Below are 23366 nucleotides of genomic sequence, written 5' to 3' on the forward strand. Positions count from 1 at the left end.
TAGCTATGACCGGATAAATGTAACGTGATATTGTTAAAAAAAAATCAGGATGAAAATAGGCATATCTGCATAATTTTGACAAGACGATTTATTATTGATAAACAACACTTCATTTTAGTGTCGCGTCGATTATCGCCCTTTTTCGATGAAGTAAACACATCTAAACCTTGAATATTTATTTCAAGATATTCAGGATTTTAAAAATGTATTTTACTTCCAAACCAAATTTGAAAGCAAAGAGATATATCCAATTTCCAGGTTTTAGAGATATGCTCTATACCATCTCAAACATTCATCTTTTGAATTCTAAATATCAAATCTTTCCAATAGCAATTCTGTCCACCTTTCCTTGTTTAAAATAAAATATGAAAATTTTAAGTTATTACAATTAATCACTTTGCTCATCATCTGGTCGAATCCCATTTTTTTGGACAGTGCATGTGCACCACTATGTTAATGACATTCACACTGGGTTGTAAGAATGCCCAGTGAACTCGCTTATGACGACAGGCGCGATGAGAGATAGGGGGGGCCATGTGAACACTCCTCACTACGGCGTCTGATTCTTCTTCCATGGTATGTATATAAACCGCCAAAGTTGTCCGGTGTTCGGTCATTCAAACATCACGAACAAGAAGCAACGCCTCGACACAGCGACTTAGAACCAACAGACCAACACAGAGTCAACACAACACATTGGAAAAAGGCCAGACGTTTTTATTTCTACAACTTCTTGATTTAACCCATCCTTTTTTTAAGTGAGTACATCAAAATTATATTTTCTCCAAATTTTTAACTATCAGGAAAATTGAATTTGAACAATGATTTTGAATTTGGCAATTTCTTGCATTACGACTTCACTCTGTTTCAATAGTTGATAAAACTTTATTTTATTGTTGGCTATTCGGGATTGATGATCTCTTTCATATTAAATGACACCAGATACACTTCAACTACCTAACTATAATTACAAAAGGAAGACGAATTAGTTGGAAAGCTGCTTTGAATAGATTGGATGAAAATGATTTGTGATGATTGAAGTAGGTTTCTTAGTGTTGTCAAGTGGCGACGTGTCGTATAATGTTGGTGGATATGATATTTATTTGTGGTGCCGAGTGGTAATGGGGTGTATTGTGTTGGTGATGATGATGTTAAAGAAGGTTTATTGGTGGTGCCGAGTGGTAGTGGGTTGTACATTGTTGGTGGTGGCGATGAGTGGAGATGGGGGTGTTGGTGGTGCTGAAAAAGAAGGTTTATAGCCCGGGTTTATAGGTGGTGTCAGGCGGTTATGTGTTGTACTGTGTTGGTGGTTGTGATGTCGAATTACGTTTATTGGTGGCGTCGAGTGGTAATGGGTGTACCGTGGTGTTGGTGATGATCTTAAAGAAAGTTTATTGGTGGTGTCGAGTGGAGATTATGGTGTGCCGCTTTTGTGGTGATGATGGAGTGGATGAAGGGATGATAGTGTTGATGTATTGCATACTGTTCTAAGGTGCTTACTATTTCAGTCTCTATATAATAATAGTAATATATGTGATGAAGGTGTTGATAGTGCTGGTGACATAAGTGCTGATGATTTTTATGTTCAATGGCAGTTATAAATAATATAGCTAGTTTTGTGATAGTGATGATATTCGTTATGGTTTTGTTGTGTTTAGTAGTCTAAACTGGTATACAATTTCACATGTTTTATAAATACACGCAATTAGTAGCAGTAATTCATGGTAACATAAATAGTTGTTACAAAATTACTCGATGATTAATATAGTAATCATGAATTTGAAAGAGGGAAATATGAAAACATATTCTTATCGCACACTTTACTGGATAATTATCAAGGTGAATGAGCACATGTTTCTTCTTGCACATATTTTCAAGAAGAATATTCTTTCTTTCCATTTTAAATGTGTTTATTTTCGATCCTCTCTGAATGATTTGACTTGTCCGGGGTGAATAGCATGTTTGAGAGAGTGCAGTCATTTCTTTCACTTGATGGATTTACTGCCTGGTTGATCAATATTTCACAATAATTATGGACCCTCCCTTTTCACTGAGAACGTAAATCGTGCTCTAAAGCATCGATTAAGATTGTAACGCTGAATGCGTATCCGACAAGAAAAGGGATTGGTAAAACAATCTGTTGGTAAATAATGGTGGAAATTGAACAAATTTCTGGTAAATTCCAAACAATAATTTGATTGTATAGGACTATTTTTCTTTGAACGACAAAATTCAGCAGCACACTTGTTATTTTGTAAGACCATTGTTGAGTTGAGTTGAGTCATCATGACAATCACAGCGATATGCCACGGTGGACGGATGTATCCGGTAACACTGAGGTAGTTACATTAACTAAACCGACTCCGAACCAGAGATGTCGTTCGAAATAACGTAATCATTTTGATTGTTCTGGGGCAGGTTTTGACTGTGGTATTATCTTTGTCCCTTTCGAAGAGTTTTTTTAATAGATGATTGATTCAGACAATCTGATTGCACGAAAATACTACTCATGGGGAAATGATCGGCCGTATGTGAATTCCCAGAATGTATTATTGTCATTATAAAATATAATTGGCATTACTTAATTCCATAATTATAATCCTCCTCTGAGACATGCGTGGTCTAGATTGCCAATTTTGTATTTGAAACAAGAGAGTATGATGAGGGTCAAATAAGAATGTTTGGGGATGTAAGAGAGAGAGAGAAAAAGAGTGAAAGAGACTGATATCGTTTTCTGAACATTATGTTTAAATTTATCTATCTCAAAATTAGATCTTTTTATTACGAAGGTCAAATTTTGTTCCATATTCCATGTCTTGACCAGCTAATTTTATTTGCTCATTACGCTACTGAGAGAGAGGGGGGAGGGGGGTGTTTGTTCAGTACTTTGACACAATTTTAAGTATTATAGAAAAATAGAAAAATGCTTATAACAATTTGCTATTTGAATTTTGTACGTACCTCATAGTATTCTGTTAATCATCTATGTACGTTTCATCAATGTTCACGATTTGAGAATAAAGGCGCTGCTTGTTGAGATTCTACTCTTAAAAGTACTTTATTTAAATATTAAAATGTAATAATTGCACCCTAGAGATATGATAAACAAAATGGTAGTGTCTTTTTCGCTTTCCTTTATTGAAATCAAGGACGCATTTATCTTTTACTAACGACAGCACCATTGGCGCCACCGGTACCCCGTGGCTCAACGGTTATAGTAGTTTAGTCCATGAAAAAAGTAATGTTACGCGCAAATATGGTTTTTCGAAAGTATCACTTTGAAATATCACTTAACCTTTCATGTGTGCTTAGTTCTATATAAAATCAACTGGACAAGTCTATAAACTTGGCCATAAAAACATTTTGTATATACATACAACATTTTCTTCTGAAGGTTAATAGAAATTAGACGGTCATTTACATAATATTCTCACTCTCGTTAAGAAAAGAATGCCTTTGATTTAATACTTGAGACAAACAACTATTATGAAATTAATTGGCAATTTTATGACTATTAAGCGATTTTTTTCTGTCGTTAAGATTGAAGGGGAAAGTTTATATGTGTGTTTGGATGGGGTGCGAGATGGAATAATGATATTGTCTATACGGATTAGGGCATATGTGTGTGCGTGAGGGCAATTAGGGTAATTAAGATTTTTGGTAAATAATGACATGATGGTGGGATTGATTTATAAAATACACCGATAAAATTCAAATTGAAATAAAACATTGAATGAAAAATATTTCTGATAATACAATGATTGGTGTGAAGCAAGTAGGTTTAAGTGTAGACTTTACAAAAAGTTTGGCCCATAAATATCGTGTTTATATGAAATACGTACGTTTCGTGATAGAAAGGATATGAAATAGATTTACAAAAAAAAAATCAGTGATGAAAATATTCTTAAGTAGTTTATTCCAGTTTTTGAAGCATTCCTTATTCAATATTAATGAGAGAGAAAATTTATAATGGAACTCGTTTAAAAGAATATTATTCTTACATCGCCCTTCTCTCATGATTTATTGCTAAAATTTTGTGGCATAATTTACAAAAACAAAAGTGAACTAACTTTAATTAAAAATAGGTTTACTTTGATATTGATATGAGGATGCCAATAACTTGGTAACAGTAAAGTAAAAATGAAAATTGGAATGAAATTTTTGCATAAGATCATCAAAATCTCTTTCTCTATTTCATCGTTATTTGTTCCTCACATTTTTCGATAAATCAAAATACACTTCAATGCCATATTATGAAATCTCGCTTTCCTTAAGCAACAAGTTTTCCATGATTTCTTTTTTATGTCATTGCAATTTTGCTACTGATTGTGGATGACAAATCATCTTTGATCCCTTTTTTCTTTTACCCTTATACGCGAAACAAATTAATTGAAGAATCTGGATAAATGAAATGTACTTGTGTATATATTTTGTGATAGAAATGGATGAAGAGAACAATGGTAGGCGTAGCTTAAATCAAGGATCCTCAGAGCTATCTGCCCTTTGAAAAAATAGGTGATGCCGAAAATATGTCTCTGCCGGGAATCGAACCCGGGCCTCCAACTTTGAACGCCGGTGCCTTAACCACTAGACCATAGAGACGGGGCTAGGGCGACCCCGATCCGATTGACCGTCAGATAAACAGATTTTCGACACTATACCAATTATAATTTCCTTTGTCGGGTGAAGGTGGGTTTTGAACATTGACAAGCCGCCATGCCTCAGCTGGATCAAAGCTATTGCTTTGATACAGTACACGTATAGGAGAAAGTATACAAATGTGTGAAGTTACACATGTACAACAGCTTTGGCAACTCTTTTATTTAAATATTTTGTGAAAGAAATGGATGAAGAGAACAATGGTAGGCATAGCTTAAATCAAGGTTCCCCAGAGCTATCTACCCTTTGGAAAAATTGGTGATGCCGGGAATCGAACCCGGGCCCCCAGCTTTGAACGCCGGTGCCTTAACCACTAGACCACAGAGACGGGTTAGTGGCTAGGGCGACCCCAATCCGATTGACCGTCAGATAGACAGATAGATAGATGCATATATATATATAAATATTCTGCTTCGGCATATGAGAGCTATGCTCCTTTTAAAATCTATGATTTTATTTCTACGGCATTTACTATACCATTTATGATATATATATATATATATATATGTGTGTGTGTGTGTGTGTGTTGTGTGTGTGTGAGGTGTATCTGTGTGTGTTATACATTATACATGAGCAACAGCTTTGTCAACCCTTTAATCAAATGTTCTGAAAGAAATGGGGCAAGGGAAAATGGAAGATTAAATTAAAGTTCCCCAGAAATATATTCCCTTTGGAAAAATATGTGAGACCCAAATAATGTCTATGCCGTAAATGGAACCCGGGGCCCCAGCTAAGAACGCCGCGGTGTTCCATTTACGGCGCCGGTGCCTTAACGACTAGACCACAGAGGCGGGTAAGTGGCTAGGGCGAGTCCGATCCGATTGATCGATAGATAAACAGATTTTCGACACCACCAATAGTATTTCCTTTGTTGGGTGTAGATGAGTTTTGACCAATAACAAGCCGCCATGCCTCAGCTGGATCAAAGTTGTTGCTTAGATACAGTACATGTATTGGACAAAATTATACAAGTGTGATAAATTATGTATGTACAACAGCTTTGACATCTCTGCTATTTAAATGTGCAAGAAATGGGTAATGGAATAATATATATACATCTATTTCGGAAATTGCCAAAGTCAAAGAACTTTTTCTTCCGTTTCCAAATGCAATATGAGAGCTGTAAAGAATCCAATTTTTTCCTTGAGCGTTTCGAATAGCCAATCGTACGTGCTCACATGACAGGCCGGGTTTAATGTTAGAAATTGGATCTTCTTAAAATTGGCGGTGATCTGTGCTAACGTCGAACATACCTTAGACAAAATTTAACGAAAATGAATGGTGTCAATGTCCTTTTGATAGAAAGAGCTTTGAAAGAGGTAATATTTTCCTGTTAAGCTTCATCTCTATATAATCGATGTACTATATAGCATTACTTTTCAATAATCGTTCAAGCGCAAGTCTTTTTACCTAAAAAAGGTGAATGAAAAGATATAAATAAATAAGCCTACATCAGACTGCAATCATATTCATAATTATGTCTGTTATTTTTAAGTTGAGATCAAAATATTAATCCTTGCAAAATGGATTACATTGAATTATAATTTAAATTCTTCCTTTATCCGTATGTATCAACTGAAATTGTGATTTCAATTCTAAGTTTGGTCATACACAAACTTCCTTTCTAATGGGTGGGTTGATGATGCTTTATTTTTTCTTCCGTCATTCACAAAATAACAAAACGATTAAAGTAATATTGAAAATATGAATATATACATAAATGTATTTTTATATTCAGGATGAAAAATGTAGAACAATTTGTTACAGCAAGAAACTTCGTAAATTACCTTCCCCCAGTCAACAAAAAGTTTGAAATGAATTTGATTCATGTTTGCTGCAATTTGGAAGTATTTTGGTACCTATCTGTACTTTCTTATTTCTTATTCTTGGAAATCTTATTTCCTTTGACGAGAGCCATGTTTTGTTTCCTAATATGCGTTCTAACTATAGTGATTAATGCATACTTTATTACATTGACTTCACTTTGGGGCATTTTAATGATATTTCCTTTTCTTTCTTCCCAATATGTTCAATGAAATCCCCCAAATCAATATTGTTTGCTTTTTTCCTTTTAGACAAAATGACCAATGAATAGAGAAAAAAGAGAAAAACTTGGAACCAGAAAAGTAGATGCAAAGGGCAAACAAAAAATGAGGGGAAAATTGACAAACACAAAGTCTTAGAAATGCCCGAAGGAAATGCAACTTCCATGTTGGCCCTCTTACATCGTTAAGTTCACAGAAAAGGTGACTATTATTCAATATTTACGCCCGGTGTGAAAGAGGTACACCACTGAATTGTACTAGTTTGGGCCTCCAGAAAGGAATCGAACGTAGATCTTGGCGAAATATGTCACGTGATCTCTTAAATCAAGATGATTGATCCGACCGTTTTGTTTCAAGTATGGTAGCTTGGTTGAAGAACCCGAACGGGAACAGACGATTTTCGCCTCGGGAAAACCTGCGCAGCGTGGGACAATATCCTTTTGATTTTTAGCAGATTTTTTTTTCTTCTTCGTGTGTGAGAGCAGTAGATAAATCAATATGAGAGGAAATTTTGCTTGGAACATATTTGTCCATTAAGCCTCTGGCAGGCTCATTTCGTGTCATTTGCTCTTCAAATAGCATCCGAGTTTACATAATTGATCGAACGATATGGGATAGGAAAAAGAAGGATCCCCGAAGTGAAACGGTCAAAATAGGATCAGGGCGAAAGATTTGTGATTTTTTCCTCTTTGTTTGCCTTGAGGGGATCTCTAGTGAGTATTGATCCAATCTGAAAGGAAGCTAGATTATGGTAATAATGATGACCGTTAGTTGGGGGAACTATATAGGGGTAACATTGAGTAGGAGATTCAATAAGAAAGTTCCTATATCCTACATACAAATCTGACAGATAATCCATAGAGTATACCTTATCCAACCACTTATAAACACAATTCTAAGGACAAAGTTATAAAAAGCTTATCATTGGCAAAGAAATACCCAAATCACTTACTATAGAAGCATTGATATAAAGAATCCCTGTCCCGAAATAGATTATCCAACTTCAATCAGAATGAAATGTTTTTATATTTCCAATTTACGAATCTATAAACATGTTTTTTATTTTACATGTTTAAAAATAAACTTCCTGGGGATCAGACAAAACCATTAACCATGTTCACAGGAAAATAAGGAGGTTAAACGGAAAAATAAGTTTCCATCTTGAATGAGAGAGGATTGCGAGCTTTAGTCATTTCAGTTAGAATATCGAACACCAGGTTGAAGAAAATGAATTTTACATAAAGGAAAAACTAATCCAACAAAGTGAGTTAAGTGTAAACCCATGTTCATACTGTATTTTTTTTACCCAAAAGAGTTATAATACGAATCTGCTTATTTTATATATATATATATATATATATATATATATATATATATACAGTGCGTCCCAGAAAAAACGAAACCGAGATTTAGCGATGATTTATCATAACTTAATCATAAATAAAATAGACAAATGACCTATCAATGTAAAGCTTAGAATCTCCCCTTTCATCTGGTGCTACTTAGATTATTCCTCATTCACGCATGAGTGAGTAAAAACAATTCGAAGAGAGGACGCTAAAACTCACTTGGCGGGGGTATCTGAATTTCAAAAAGAAAATCACATGACTAAAAAGTTCAATATCTGCTCTTTTCTTTGATACCTTAATCACAGAAAATGGTCGAGAATTAAAAAAGTTATGATCCCTCGAAACAATGCTTGTATTTCCCTAATTTCATTAAATAAACTTGTTTTCACCGGTTTCCCACAGAAGCTATCGCACGGCAACAAAAGACTTATGCATGGCTGATCGTCAACAAAAAGGAGTGTCGAGTGAGTTTGAACCCTAGCCTCTAAAAACTCTTCATTTTCTGAAATTATTGAAATTCAAGCCTTATTTCAAATAACCAGAACTTTGTTATTTCTTTACCATTTTCTGTAATTGAGGTATCAAATTAAAGAGCAGATATTGAACTTTTTAAAAATGTGGTTTTCTTTTCAAAACACAGATACGGCCCGCCAAGTGACTTTTTGGTATCCCCTTTTCAAATTATTTTTGCTCACTCATGCGTGAATGAGAAATAATCTAAGTAATACCAGATGAAAGAAGAGATTCTAAGCTTTACATTGATAGGTCATTTGTCTATTTTATTTATGATTAAGTCATGATAAATCATCGCTAAATCTCGGTTTCGTTTTTTCTGGGACGCACTGTATAATCATATTCAATAAGTTCTGTATTCTTCCCATTTATGTATTGTATCATTTTGCTATAATATTCTTCCTTTACATTTTTAGAATCTTTACTTTCTCGTATATGTGAAAAATAATGGAAAAAGTACAAAAACTAACGTTGATGGAAGTTTGTACGTAATTTCACGAGCCCATGCTTAAAGACAGATGACGGATATAAGTCAATTTGGGGACTTTATACTGACTTAATTCAGGCATGAAGTAAGATCATGAATGGAATATGAAGTATTGCTATCATACAGAGGGCGCCTTTATTGAAACCCAAAGAGAAGATAAAGGATGTTGGAGGCATCTCTGCCGGCGGATGGTGATAGGGTAATAATGCATAGAGCATGTAGAGGAAAAGAAGGCTTGAAAGATCGTGGCCTGGTATAATCATTCCATGTTCGGACATGATGGAGACATAGAGACTATGTTAGTGAGAGATAAAATGAATCTTCTAGGAGGGAGAAAGCCACTGGGAATGCTCATAGCTGAATGCATGGGGTTCTGCCTTTGCATTCTTCACTATCGAAGTTGCACGAGCGTAAACTTTTCCCATGTGTGTTAAAATCCCACTTTTAAAATATCATAATAAGGTTCAAATAAGAGGGACTATTGTTGACTACCAGTTGATAGGAAATATACATGTATCTGACAAAAAAGAGAAAGTCGACCGGCTCATTTAGGAAAAAAGAAATCGACATTTATGAAAACATCTCAGAATGAGATCTCATACATCCCCTTCCTCCAATGAAATAATTTCAAAAGCTAAGTGATATTTCTTACCTTTTTGGACAAAGGGAGTTCAGTGATTGGCCTTCGATCAGTGTTGGATGGCGAATCATAGGCAATACAGTTTTGTCACTCAGCTATATCATTTTAAAAAGCAGAGAGAGATAGAAAGATGAAATATCATGGTTTGTGTGTTTGACGTGATTGACGGTATTCGCCTAAAATTGCAAGGAATGAAAGACATTGGAAAAAAGTAAAAACGAAAAAAAACCATGATGAATGAAAGAGGTAAAAAGGGACAAGATATAAGATATCATGAGGTGATTAACAATTCACTTAATTTTTTGAAGGAGAGTTGTATCATCAAGATTTTTGTTTTATTTTATTTTATCTAGACCCTTTAAAAGCAAACTTGGCTTAACCTGAGTATAAAGTGCAATGTAAAATTGTTCAATGTGTCTCACCCTCTGCCTCTATCTCTTTCTTGCCTTTTTTTCCATTTCCTCTGTCCCTTCTTCTTCTTCTTTTCTCTCTTTCTCTCTATCCACCATGTTTTATCGTTATCCCTTTATGGAGACAAATCAATATTAAGCTTGATAGTAGACAGGTGAGCAAACTCATCAAGGGTTATTAAATGAGGGATTATTATAGTCACCGCTAAGTTACTATTGCTTTCAATTGCTGCCTGATTCAATAACTCCACGTGGTGAAATACCCACTGAAATAATTATCAACAGAATGTAATTAACGATTTTCGCTTATTGTTGATAAATTATGTCGGCAAAATAAGGTACAATATGAGATTTTTTAAGATTTAATTTGAGCAATTTTGAGGGGCCATGAAAATTTAATTGCTATGTTTTATTGCAAAGTATATTTGAAAAAATATTCCTCGATTGAACATAATTTTAATGGTAAAATTACTTCAATCTGATTCGATCTATGTGATTATAAAGGACATTATTATAGCATATAAAAGAGAGAGACCATTAATTTCTGACGTTCTGAGATCTATATTTGCTGGCAAATTAGTATTTTCACCTACCTGGAAAAGGTGAGTGACCAGTTCAAAGTGATATTGTTCGTCAGCCTGTTGAAGATTTATGTCGTTATCCAAGCAAACATCATTATTTCAGATTTTCTTTCCTTTTATCATGGACCTATTAAGGAATAGGTCCATGCTTTTATAAAGGGTGAATGCGCTGTCAGAGGAGGTAATATGGATTATAGATTATCATGAGAATATGAATGAGAAGCAATAGTTACTTGATAGGAATTCTGATGAATCGAGGAAACATGTAAACATAAGAAAAGGATGACCTTCAGATTCAATTTCAGTTCATTGTTAAACAAGAGTAATCTCGAAATTAACTGACGGTTCACTTTTCGCCTTTATAATGAGCGAACTATTCCCACTTTATTTATTTTTTCTTTAATCAATATATCCATTTCGAAATTGCAAGGCAGATTTAATCTCTAATAAAACTTGCTTATAATAGATGTCCGGAGTTTCTAACCGTTGATCAGTTGCACTAAATTTTGCAGAGAAAGTAGCAAAATGATGATATCGTAAGGCACTCCGATTTCATGTGGTTGAGGCACCAGCAGTATGACGGGCCGTTCATGCCATAAACCGTCATTCATTTACTCACTCGAGTGAGTGTGTGAGTGAGTGAAATGTACGTATTTTACAATCACTCACTCGGGAGAGTGAGTGATTGAACATTTTTATCCAATCATAGAGCTAGAATCGTTATCGATTCCCCTCACTGAAGTGGTTGTATATCCACACGAATGGATGTACAACCACTTCAGTAAGGCGTCTCGATAATAGTTACGTAACATTTCAATTTAAAATTTCAAATCATATATAATACTTTACACTTCATATTTTCACTTTTTTTCCACTAACTTAACAAAATCATGAGTCATATATATCTTAAAAAAAAAACAACAATGAAATCAGTTATTATAAAAATGCTTAAAAACCAAACTTCCCCCTCCCCCCCCACCACAAACACACCCAAACACACACACACACATAAATAAATCATGTTTAAAAGTACAAAACAATTCGATGAACAATTTTGAATATAACAAGCTCACGGGAGAAGCATTACATATATTGAAAGTAAATAAAGACTTACAACTTAACCTTGTCACAATTTTACTGTTTCCCATTTTTGCAAGTGCTGCCCTAATTTCCCCATTTTAACAGCTATTTTCTTTTCTTGATCCTTATATTCTAAAATAAGTTTATGTATATCGTCAATGGTTGGTAAAACCCCCTCCTTTCTAAATATAAATAATATATATTTTACCATAAAGATAATAGTATTACAACTTTTTATTCTATTTGTATTGCCTGACAAACCAACCAATATATAACGCCAATTCAAGTCCTTTATTTCATCTAATTCAAATCGCTGTATCAAAGTTTCCCATATCAGTTTGACCTTTAAGCAAGACAAAAATATATGTGAATATGTTTCCGTTTCCAGTTTACAGTACGAACAGAGATTATCTTCAACAAATCCAAATCTAAACAAATTAACTTTAGTGTAAATTGCCCCATGCAGAAGCTTAAATTGAAATTCCCTCTGTCTTCCAATTAATAATGTTATTCTTGGTCTAAAAAAACATTCACTAATTTCTTTCTCTGTATAATTATAATTATTTTGTCCATCACTTATCTGTAAATCATATGACTTTTGCAATTCTTTAATAAAATATTCATATATTTTTCTTGATAATACCTCCTTAAAGCTAATTTCCCTCCCCAACAGAAGCAAGTTTATATTATAATTAATTAAGTCTATCTCACAAAATTGTATCGAACCTAAATCATTTCTCCAATCACTTGGAATTGCATGATATATTTCACCTATTATAAACAAAAGATCAAAGATCATTTTAACTTCCCTAACATATTTGCCAAATACATATACAGGGTCATTTGTTTTTCCATTTTCCTTACCCATGTACATAAAATGTGTCTTGTCCATATTTACCTTTAAGCCACTGACTTTTTCAAATTCTTCAAAAATATAATGCATCCTTTTTATTGAATCCATGTCTTTCAAAAAAATTGTCATATCATCGGCATACAAGACCTGTCTTATTTCATGCTCCCCCAAACTTATCCCTTTAATAATTTCATGTGCCAGTAATTCTATTGTAATAAAAAACAAATAGGGCGAAAGTGGGTCACCTTGTCTGACCCCCCTTTCTACGTTAAAGTAACCGGTGGAATACCCACCATTCATAACACAACTACTTATATCCTTATATAGTATTTTCACCCAAGAACAGAATGACTCCCCAAAGCCAAAAAAATTGAGTGCTTTCAATAAGTATTGATGAGAAACAGAGTCAAACGCTTTTTCAAAATCTGCCGCAATCAAAAATCCTTGTCCTTGTTCCAAGTAATGTCTAGAGTAAAATAATATATCTTCCATTAGTCGAACTGCTTCCCCAATATTTCTATCTTTTATGTATCCCACCTGATCATAATGAATTATTTCGTTTAAAACCTGTTTGATCCTTGCTGCCAAAACCTTGGATAATATTTTGTAGTCTACATTTAATAACGTAATGGGTCTGTAATTTTTAATATATAAAGCATCTTTTCCTTCTTTCTCTATCAATGTGATAGTCCCTTGTTTTTGAGAAATTGTTGATTCCCCTCTTATATATATTTCGTTTAATACTTCTACCAACAAATCCCCTAACACTGGCCAAAGTGTATCATAAAATTCTACGGTAAAACCGTCATTTCCAGGTGACTTATTCCATTTCATTTCTTTTAACACCTTAAAACATTCTTCTTTTGTTATTTTACCTTCACATAATTCTCTGTTCTGTTCACTTAACTTTAAGACTTCGTTAAAAAATAAACTGTTATCATAATAACTTTCATTTTTCAAAGAATATAATTTTTCATAGAAAATCTTTATTTCTTTTAAAATATTATTTTTGTCCCTAATAATTTCTCCATTTTCAATGACTAATTCTTTAATAACACTTTTCCTCTTATTTATTTTTAACAGTTGTTCGAAGTACTTCAAATTATTTTCCCCCTCCTCAAACCAATCTGCTCTAGAGCGAACTTTAATTCCTTGCCGAGAAAAATTATATAATTCATTTAACTTATCTTTTTTTCAATTTAATTGTATCAATCACAGATCTCGATGACCCTTCGAGTATCTGCTTTTCTAAAGTCTTGATTTCAGCCTCTACTGTTTCTATTTCGCGTTTTCGTAATTTTACTTTTTCCCGAGAGTATTTCATAGCGGAATCCTCACACACACACACATACGCACATCATTCGCACGTATGTCAAAGTCACTCACACATTCACCCAACGCACCTAAGAAAATGCTACATGCACATAGAAAATGATTCAGCAGATACTACTCATTGTTCTTGTCTTTAAAAACGGGGGCGAGGGCAGGGTACCAAATTTGTACTCCTAAGAAGCGAGACACATTAGAAGAGCTTCCCCAATGGTGTTAACAGGGAAAACTATCAATTTTATATAATTGGCGTCATTGGCGGCGATCCCCGGGGGACCGGACTCCCAGAACTTTTTATTTTGTACAACAACAACTCCGAAAATTTCAAGAAGTCGCCGCAAATGAGAGCTGAAAATATCAAAATCAACCAATCCCGTATTAATTCGTAATGGACAACGGTGAAGTTGTACACACCACTGCATTTAGATGTACTCTATCTTACCTTCTTCGTGAAACCTCTGTGTTTTATAATGCACATCCTCGCCAGGGTCTGATTAAATAATGTTTTTATTAACGTCAAAAATACTTTGAAGAAGTGTTAGCAAACCTGCACTATTAAATGGCGTGATATGAAATAATCAAGTTTGCACGTAAAGCTAGTCCAAAGTGTTATATGCACTAAATGACGTCGACGTTGGCAGCTGCAAACGATCTTTTCGACGTCTTTTCGGGTGACCGACTGTGGCAGATATTTCAGTAGAGTGGAGAGCCACCAAAAGGTTTCCCTTTTGTCTGATTTCAGATAATATTATAGGGCACCCAGCCTCGCGTTTTTTTTTCATTATCCCCTGATGTCCACGATTAACCTCTAACAACAAAAATGAAAATAAAACATAACGACGCAATGGCGGCGCTATGTTGACTTCAAAAGATAAATTAGCCGAGAGTCGGTTGCAAATCTCACTACATTTATCAATTTATTTTATTTTCATAGGCAAGTCCTGTAAGAAATCATTTCCCTTCTGTATTCCCCAACGCTTTCACTTTATGTCTTTCTCTTAGGAATAAATCGCTTTTAATTGCCAAAGACCGGATGGTGTTAACCGAACATTTTATTCAACAATGACTGCTAATACCAATAAATCAATACACGCATTGGGGACGCTCGCACTTGCCGTCACGGGTTTGTATTCGAAACGCCACACACTTCATGCTCGCCCGTGACTGAGTAGGGGTATATGCCAATTTCCACCAATCCTCCCAATGGAACCTGGTCCCCCAGCCGTGAACTAGGATACTCAAGTACACTGTATGCATTGTCGCTAGTCGTCTTGGGATGGTTCTCATGGCGTCTTAGGGTATCGGTTTACATCACGCTCTTCCACTCACTCTAAGAAGCCATAATGAGGTGGCGAACATCGTAAAGAATCAACAACATTTGCTGAAGAATATAAGTACCCGTTCCAGCGGGATACTGACATGAATGATGAAAAAATATGATTTTCGGTGGTGAAATTAACAAAAAGATAAGTCCAATTGGGTCTCCAATTGTTTATATACAAGACCCTTTCTCCCACAAGGGATTGGACCATTGATCTTCTAATCAGACGTTAATTGCTGCCGTTTGCCTAAATATATGCCCCCGTTTAATTTAATTTCATTTTAAAAGTTATTTGTTTTATAGTATATATAGAGCCCATTTGAAAAAAAATCAAATTCAAATTCTGAGTTGGTGATGGAAATTTTCTATGAACTTATCATGGAACATTGTCCAATTGCAATGTTAGATTCAGGGGCGGCACCGCCGCACGGGGAAACTTTGACAAAGGGGTGAAGAAGACTTAAAGATGACATAACTTTTTTTAATGAGGATTTGCATGACAACGAACCCTCTGTTTAAGCTCTTTCTTGCTCTTTTACTTCACTTTCTCTTTCTTCTTTCCCATCTCATTTTTCATTCTTCATAAAAATCATTGAGCTGACTGCATGCCCATATGCCCCATGTAGCACCCACTGGTTAGAGACATTGGATATACGGCCTGTAGTTCACTCTTTGCTTTATAATGCATGTATTCTTCTGGAGGTAAACGACTATATTGATAGGTCTCCTTAGAATACAATTATTTGCTTGATGAAAAAGATGTAGGTGTCCAATCACTTCACACCGTATGTTATACGCTCTGTCTTGTCTACATTATGTTTTGTCCTACCTGGTAAAGATAATTCAAGTGTCTGGTAATGATGGCGATCCGTCAAAGACTCCTGCGACCACGAGATGAGTATTGAGATCACTCTATCAATTCTTGGTAGATTAAAACGTAAAGGGGCCCCGCCAGGAGGACGCACTCTCTCAAAGCTAGTATTAAAGACTTGTGATATCGGATGAGTGAAATAAGACGGAAATTGCTTGAACATATGATTTTGGCTTGTCCTGGGGGCCGTTTCATAAAGCTGTTCGTAAGTTAAGAGCGACTTTAAGAACGATTTGTGAACCTTTCTTACGCGCTTCATTTTCCACAAGAAAGGATCACCAGTCGTTCTTAAAGTCGGTTTAACTGCCTGACGTGTATTAAGTAGTTCATCGATACATGCAATTCAGAATGTATTTACCTGTCTATATTTTTTTTGTTTAAGTCCTTATTGTGATTATCATCGTTATTGTCACTACCGGTATTGTTTTTTCTCTGGTGATTTTAAGTCATCCTGATAGTAACAATGTGTATGATTGTGTAATATGATTTTGTGGTTGCTACACTGTAAAAACTGTGGTGTTAAAAATGACACCAGTAGGTTTTAATAGAGGACCACCCTGAGGTGTTAAAACTACACCCTAGAGATTGAACATAACACCAAAGAGTGTAAATGTAACAACAAAAGGTGTTGTAATAACACCTATGGGTGTAAAACTAACACCACCAATATACATACATACACCGTTTAACACCAGAGTTTTTGCTGTGTATCATCATTAATAACTGACTGTTCCCTCTCAGTTGATCTCTCTAATGCAAGGTAGAGAGAGGGAGAGAAGGGGAGGGGAAGGATGTGTGAGTGCGTGTGTACTTGTACGTGACGTGAGTTTGTGAAAGTATTTGGAGATTGAGACTCTCGGAAGGATCACTCTTGATGACTAATGTTACGTGATGTTTTGCATTATAGCTCATGAGAACGATTTGTCATCAGGCTATATTGATCACTGTTTAGGTCCACTGTGCATTCTAATGCTACGAGTAGGGGTGCAGAAACTTGGTTTAAGAGAGCATTTTAGCAATCCCTTCACAGACGCTTTCTATAACGCTAATTATCTTTTGTCAAAAGCCCTTCGTAACAAAGCAGTCTTTGTCGAATCGTCGATGACTCCAAACAGTAATGTCGTACCGGAGTCTGGACAAACGACATGTTTTTATCAGGTCCGAATTTTAAGACGATGTGCTATCCCGGTCCACCAACTTTCGACAATGACCTGTTATCTGTCCATTGTAATTTGGCGGGAATTTTCATTAGATTCTGAATGTTGTAGAAAGCAACGTTAAAAGCAACATGTATTGTGCTTGACGGCTTTACTTAGTCAAACAGTTTGTCGAAATGGTTTGGGAATTGCTTTGAGAAACATAACTTTAATCAACTTGAGAAGTCATAAATGACATGAGGCATTGTAACCAGGGGAAATGAACGTACGCACGAATGTCAGCTTAATGATGATAACTTATGAATCCTGAGAGACTCAATAGATCAAACTTGAGTTACGAATAATATTAACCAAACGTACTTTGCATTTTTCCGCCCCAAATCAGGGCGGAGATTAACCCTATCCATCCCGAGGGAGGGGGGGGGGCAAAACTGCCCCTCGACATTTTTTACTATAAATCTGTAACGCGAAAAGATCGCGCCGCGACGTTTCAAGACTTTTTTTTCTCGCGCAACTCTTAAGACCTAACTTGCGACGCTGGATAACGCGGTTTTGAAGTTACGTAACATTTTGTAAATGCATGTCAGAAAACGTTCGAAAACGTGATTTCATGAACAAATACAGTGCAAATTCTGTATGTAGCCAAAATTCATAAATGTGTCATTATTTTTATTTTCACTTTTTAAAAGCAATTTATTTCATGTTATTTATGACTAATAAGGTGTTTCCGACGATTTCCTTCGGAAAACAATGAAAAACATAAAGTCGAAAGAGAACAAAATACATAAAAAATAAAAAAAAACAATGAAATACATCAGAAAAATGAAATTGCCATTAAGAAATATATACATGATAATAATCCTAAACAGAGTGTCCAGGCCAAAATCGAGCAGATTTCGGGCTGTAAAAAGATTTACAGTAAAATCATGACTTTATACATTAATTAGCATAATTGATTAATTAGAAATTCATTTTAATTTTTAATTGAACTGTGGAGATTAAGTCACGGGTGACGTGCGTGCCAATTTTCGTCTCGATCACGCGATCAACGGCTGAGATCTGAGGGGGGGGGGGGCTGCCCCCCCACGGGCTATATAGGGTTAAGTCACGGTGCGCATGTTGGACGGGGGGGGGGGGAGGATGTGGCATAACTGCTTGCACGAACATGAGTAAATTGATCGGATAATTTATATCGAATTTGTTCTCTTCATCTTTACTCTTCATGTATTAGTTAAGGAAAGACTTTTAAAAACCCCAGGGCAAAATCTCACCGGGAAATATTCATGCGATATGAATACGTAACAAAAGTGACCTTATTGGCGGGAAAAGTTTTAATCCGGTTGCTCGGCTGTGATGCATTTCTTCGTCTGCCCCCGTGCTATCCCTTGAGCTTTGTCTTGTAAAGCCTCTCTCAGCCCTATGAGTTAAGAGCCCTTGAATTTTAGCCGTCGACTTCTCATCTTACCGTTTGAATATTCAAAGCTAAGACCCATAGGAAATGCTAACAAAACTGGATAAACACCTTCTTGAGAATAATATCTAAGAGGACACACAACACCCTTGACCATGTTGACTTTAGAAAACTGCCTTGGTGGGAAAAAAAATGATTACGTCTCACATTCGAGGTCTCAAACTTTACTGTCGGGAAATCCACTTTTCATGTCTGACTAACTCTTGAAGCAGCTTGCATGCTGGAACTATCTCTAAACTTTTATTAGTACATGGTAGAAATGATATCATATCAGAAACCCAGTCGTAATCATGATTATTCCCTCAACAAATTAGATCAAATAGTCCAAAAAAGAAAGGGTTTGATCTTATTACCGACATTTTTTTTAAATGATATGAATGAAGAATAGGAATTAAACGCCACTGCACAAATAACCGAGTTTTGGAACACTCGTAGGTCTGATAAATACTTAGTATAAACCGCCTGTATTAGATTTCATTTGCCCACTATGTAACTAGAGAAGCTGTGTTTAAGTCACTTTGTGTGGTAGAATACTGGTGTAATCTTTATCAGTGTGGACTGTCTTAAGGAAATGAAGTAGGGATGAGAGATGGGATAGAATGGTACATGCATTGAGTGACATTAGAGACTTCCTATTTTCTCCCCGTATAATAAGAGGAGTTTCTGAACTCTCCATTCACAGTGGGAGATGGGTTGTGAATTTTTCGCCAAATAAGGTTGCTGAAGAGCTGAAAAGGATTTTTTTTCTTCAGTTTTTCGTTTTGTTTGTAATAATTTTGCAGACAATATCATTCATATATAAGTCGTATACATTCACTCTCACTTTCAAAACAAACTTCCGTCCACTCTTTCCCTTTCAATAACGTCAGACTGGACGATTTATTCTTTAATTCGTTAATTATCTTGGAGCCCAACAAGGACCGATTCCCACCAAATTTCGGTTGTGACGGTTTTCCATCATGCTCTACCAAAATATGGTATTAACAACGCTGATTTGCTAGAAGTAAAAATTGATGACGTCACACTCCGGTACTCTTTGGTGCTTTATATTAGGTTTAGAGTATGGTTTAGGGTAGGGTATAGTGTTAAATCCAGGGTTGAAGAAAGTAATTTTTTCGGATTCAGATTTTATTACCGACAGAACGTAAAGAGTATATACTACAAATTATTTTCATACATTTAAACAAACATTTACAATACGAATCATTGTTATTTGAATTATTCAATAACATCAATTTGATTATTGCGTGGAAGTCGATTTGTGTGTGGAATTTACAGAGGAGCAATTGTCATCAGAACAACTGGAACCAGATATTCAAAATCTCACTTAAAAATATGAAACATTACAGTTCAAACTAATTTCAATAAGTCAGTATCATTTTTTAAACACTATGATGTCATGAAGATAACATAAGTAGTCTAATTCTATGAAACACGGTTATTCTTCATTAATTCAATGATTGAGTAATCCATTCACCGCTTTCTCATTTCTGCATTGTTGATGGTCCCTCAGCCTTCGCCACTGCTGGCATTCTTACGAAATATGACGTCACTTTCCCTGCATCATGCATGGAACACATGCCTATCGATTGAATTGATGACGTCATGTGACTTTTGTTGGGCCAGAAAGACAAGTACCGCTGAGACATTTTCTTTTTTCTTCCTTGTCTTGTCTTCGATTGTTGAGAGTGGACTTTACAATTGCGCTCGTTAAGCGCTCGATAATCCGATTGTAAAATATAAAAAGAGTAAAAATAATGTCATTTGATACAGAAGATATTCTTTATTTTACTAAACATAGCGACATTCATTATTCGTTTTTGATGGACAAGTGAAACGATCATCATAGAAAATAAAAGCTGTGGGTTTCTGAAGGAAAGAAATTGCGGTATTCCCCTTAATACTCTGAGTTTTAAATTTGATTGGAGCGCTTGCTGTCTATCTTTGACACACTTTCTTGTCTTTTCATGAAAATACTGCCACACTAATTAAATCCACATCATTTTTTGTTATCTTATGCGGGAAATTTAACAATGGCGGTTATTGTTCATCACACTTTACTGCAGGATGAAACAAACCTCAATAGAAACAAAAGTGCATTGCCTTTACTTCTGTGTCACATCAGTTGGTATCTTTTTAATATCTTGTTAAATATTATTATATTATAAAACTATTATTTTCTTATCAATTAAGCCTTAAACCCGAACAGAACTTTCCAGCGAAGGAATTCATTAGCTAATTTCCTGAATGAATAACCCAATTATCTTTTCAAAATGAAAAAAAAATTCTCCAAATTTTCATGGTAATAACTTAGTAATATGGTAATATGGAATAGACAGGGTAATCATCTGAAAATTGCCACTCGGTGAAACCCCTCTTCTAAGAAATCTAGTAGATAATTATATTCAAGTATGATCATACTGATTGGATGGGGAACTCTGAATCTATATATCCAAAATAGCAATTAAGCAGGTTTTATGGAGTCTCATCTCAGCATAAGCATTTCCCCTGTGTTTTCACTTACTGCAAACAATTTCACTTTTCTGAGATAAACAACGTTATGGTTAATGCGATTACGCTCCAACATCATTTATTCATAATGAGATATGGAAGAAAATGTATTCCTATAATTGGCTTGCTTACTGTCAAGGCAATACTAGATTTATCCCCCATTAACTTTCTGAAACGTGGACTGAATTCTAATCTCGGGAAGTACTTGTAATATTCATCAATTTGGATTTTTATTGTACAAAGGAATATAAGAAACCACCCATGGAGGCTATTAGTAGCAACATTATTTCAATATTTAGATTTACTTTTTAAAACAATAATAATATACAAAAAAAGGATTTATATCATAGCAAGTTTCAATTACAGTGAAATATATCTTTTTAAGAGTTGGATCCAATGTGTTAGAAAGAAAATGCTTCTTTCTGCAGACCAAGGATTGATAACAAAGTAAATTTGTTCGGGTGTAGAATATTCTAGAGTAATAGGTTTACCTTTTTAGCGTCAAACTTAAATTGTCGCTGATTTTGATTTGAAAAAGAAAGACAACGAAGTTGTGTGTTTTTCTGAGAACTGGGCAGGCACATTGACCGTTCGGGAGGCGATTTAAGATGTCCTATCATAATGTGACATAAAATATCACCGATATTATACCTTTACAGTTTGTTACAGTTGTTTGCAGTCGTTGGCTTTGAATTGAGTTTTTTTAAGAAAATAAAATTAAATCGCTTGATTTCGTTACTCCTTTGTATACATTTTCTTCTTTGCAAGGGCAATGAGAAAACCTTGAGAGTTGCATTTAGTGTGGTTTATAATTATGCACAGCATATTTTGCATAAAGTTGCACGGCGTACATTAAGACCATTCACTTGGAACTGGATGGAGGGCAAGAAAAGGAAACAAAATCGCATTTTGCCCTTTTCTTCCGGTATTTTTGTATATCGTGACAGGAAGATATGCATTCACCCCGAGATATATCTCTTAAGCCGTGGAACTTAAGAGGTATTCTGCTGGAATCAACACTTTCTAGATGAATTAGGATGTATATTCCAAGGAAAATGACACGTTATTCATCTTTTCTCTTTATACCACCGTGTAGGATATTGAAACCATAAACAGTTCAACAACCTGAACAAAGTTCTTTGTCGTTGACAGGCCAATGACAGGGACCAGGAGAGCTTATATGGCTTCATTAATGGAAAGTAGGTGGTAATATTTGAGGATACATCCATGGGCATTATTCTTTTGAAAGTCATGAGGCGGTACCGAAAGGGCATCAATCTCCATCCAAAAAAAAAAAAAAATATCCGGGTTTGGCGCGCATCGTAACGCAAGAATTTCATAAACGATTCCCATGCATGACGTGATCTTTTGGAGAAAGTAGGAAGGGTGGAGAGAAGAAGGAGATGTGAGGAATAAAGATCTCAGCGATGGTGAAAGAGGGAAGAGATGAAGAGAAGATTATTGGAGGAATGGAGTCACGGAAGACCATACGAAATTGAAAGCACGAACAGAATATCGACAGATAATAAATTTGTTAGAATATTAATTACAAGGATTTAAGATAAAGGAGAGAACAAAGAGATAGAGAGAAAGAGAAGATGAGAGATGGAGAGAGGGAGGGATAGAGAAGATGAGAGGGGGGGTATGGGAGGAGGAGTAGATTAGGGAAAGTGGTACAGAGAGAGGGGGAGAGAAACAAGTGGGTGTGGGTGGAGAGCATATCGGTTAATAAAGCAAATTATTTGATCTGGATTCAACCGAATTTCCGGCCAGGTCAGACGGAAACGAAAGCGACGCCCAGTTATAATGCCGTCAAAATATACGTCCCTTCCAAGGAGGAAGCTCCTTGCTTTAGTCAATTCATTTCCCTCTACGCCTGTACCATTGCAGCTCTCTCGATGACCACCGACCGGTCCTTTATTTACAAAGGATTTGACGGTTTAATGAAACGGTTGGTGACAGAAGTCGAAAAGTCTTGGGCGTCTCTAGGCATCCGAACCAGGACTTAGCCACAAAACGCCCCTTTGTGTCTTTTCAGGGAAATACGAGTTCATTTGACATCTTGGATCTTGAAGAGGCAGATTGGGAA

At 35.5% G+C, this 23366-nt stretch overlaps 1 long non-coding RNA gene across 1 annotated transcript in view; it reads left to right on the forward strand.

Moving 5' to 3' along the window:
* The first annotated feature begins 588 nt into the window (after positions 1 to 588).
* The window catches only part of LOC121429516, a 33754-nt gene continuing 10976 nt past the window's right edge, over positions 589 to 23366 (forward strand). Inside the window, exon 1 of the long non-coding RNA XR_005971947.1 lies at positions 589 to 758. This is a non-coding gene — a long non-coding RNA (uncharacterized LOC121429516). The remainder of the gene's footprint in view (positions 759 to 23366) is intronic.

The sequence above is a fragment of the Lytechinus variegatus genome, chromosome 1 (assembly GCF_018143015.1).
Source record: "Lytechinus variegatus isolate NC3 chromosome 1, Lvar_3.0, whole genome shotgun sequence".
Lineage (NCBI taxonomy): Eukaryota > Metazoa > Echinodermata > Echinoidea > Temnopleuroida > Toxopneustidae > Lytechinus > Lytechinus variegatus.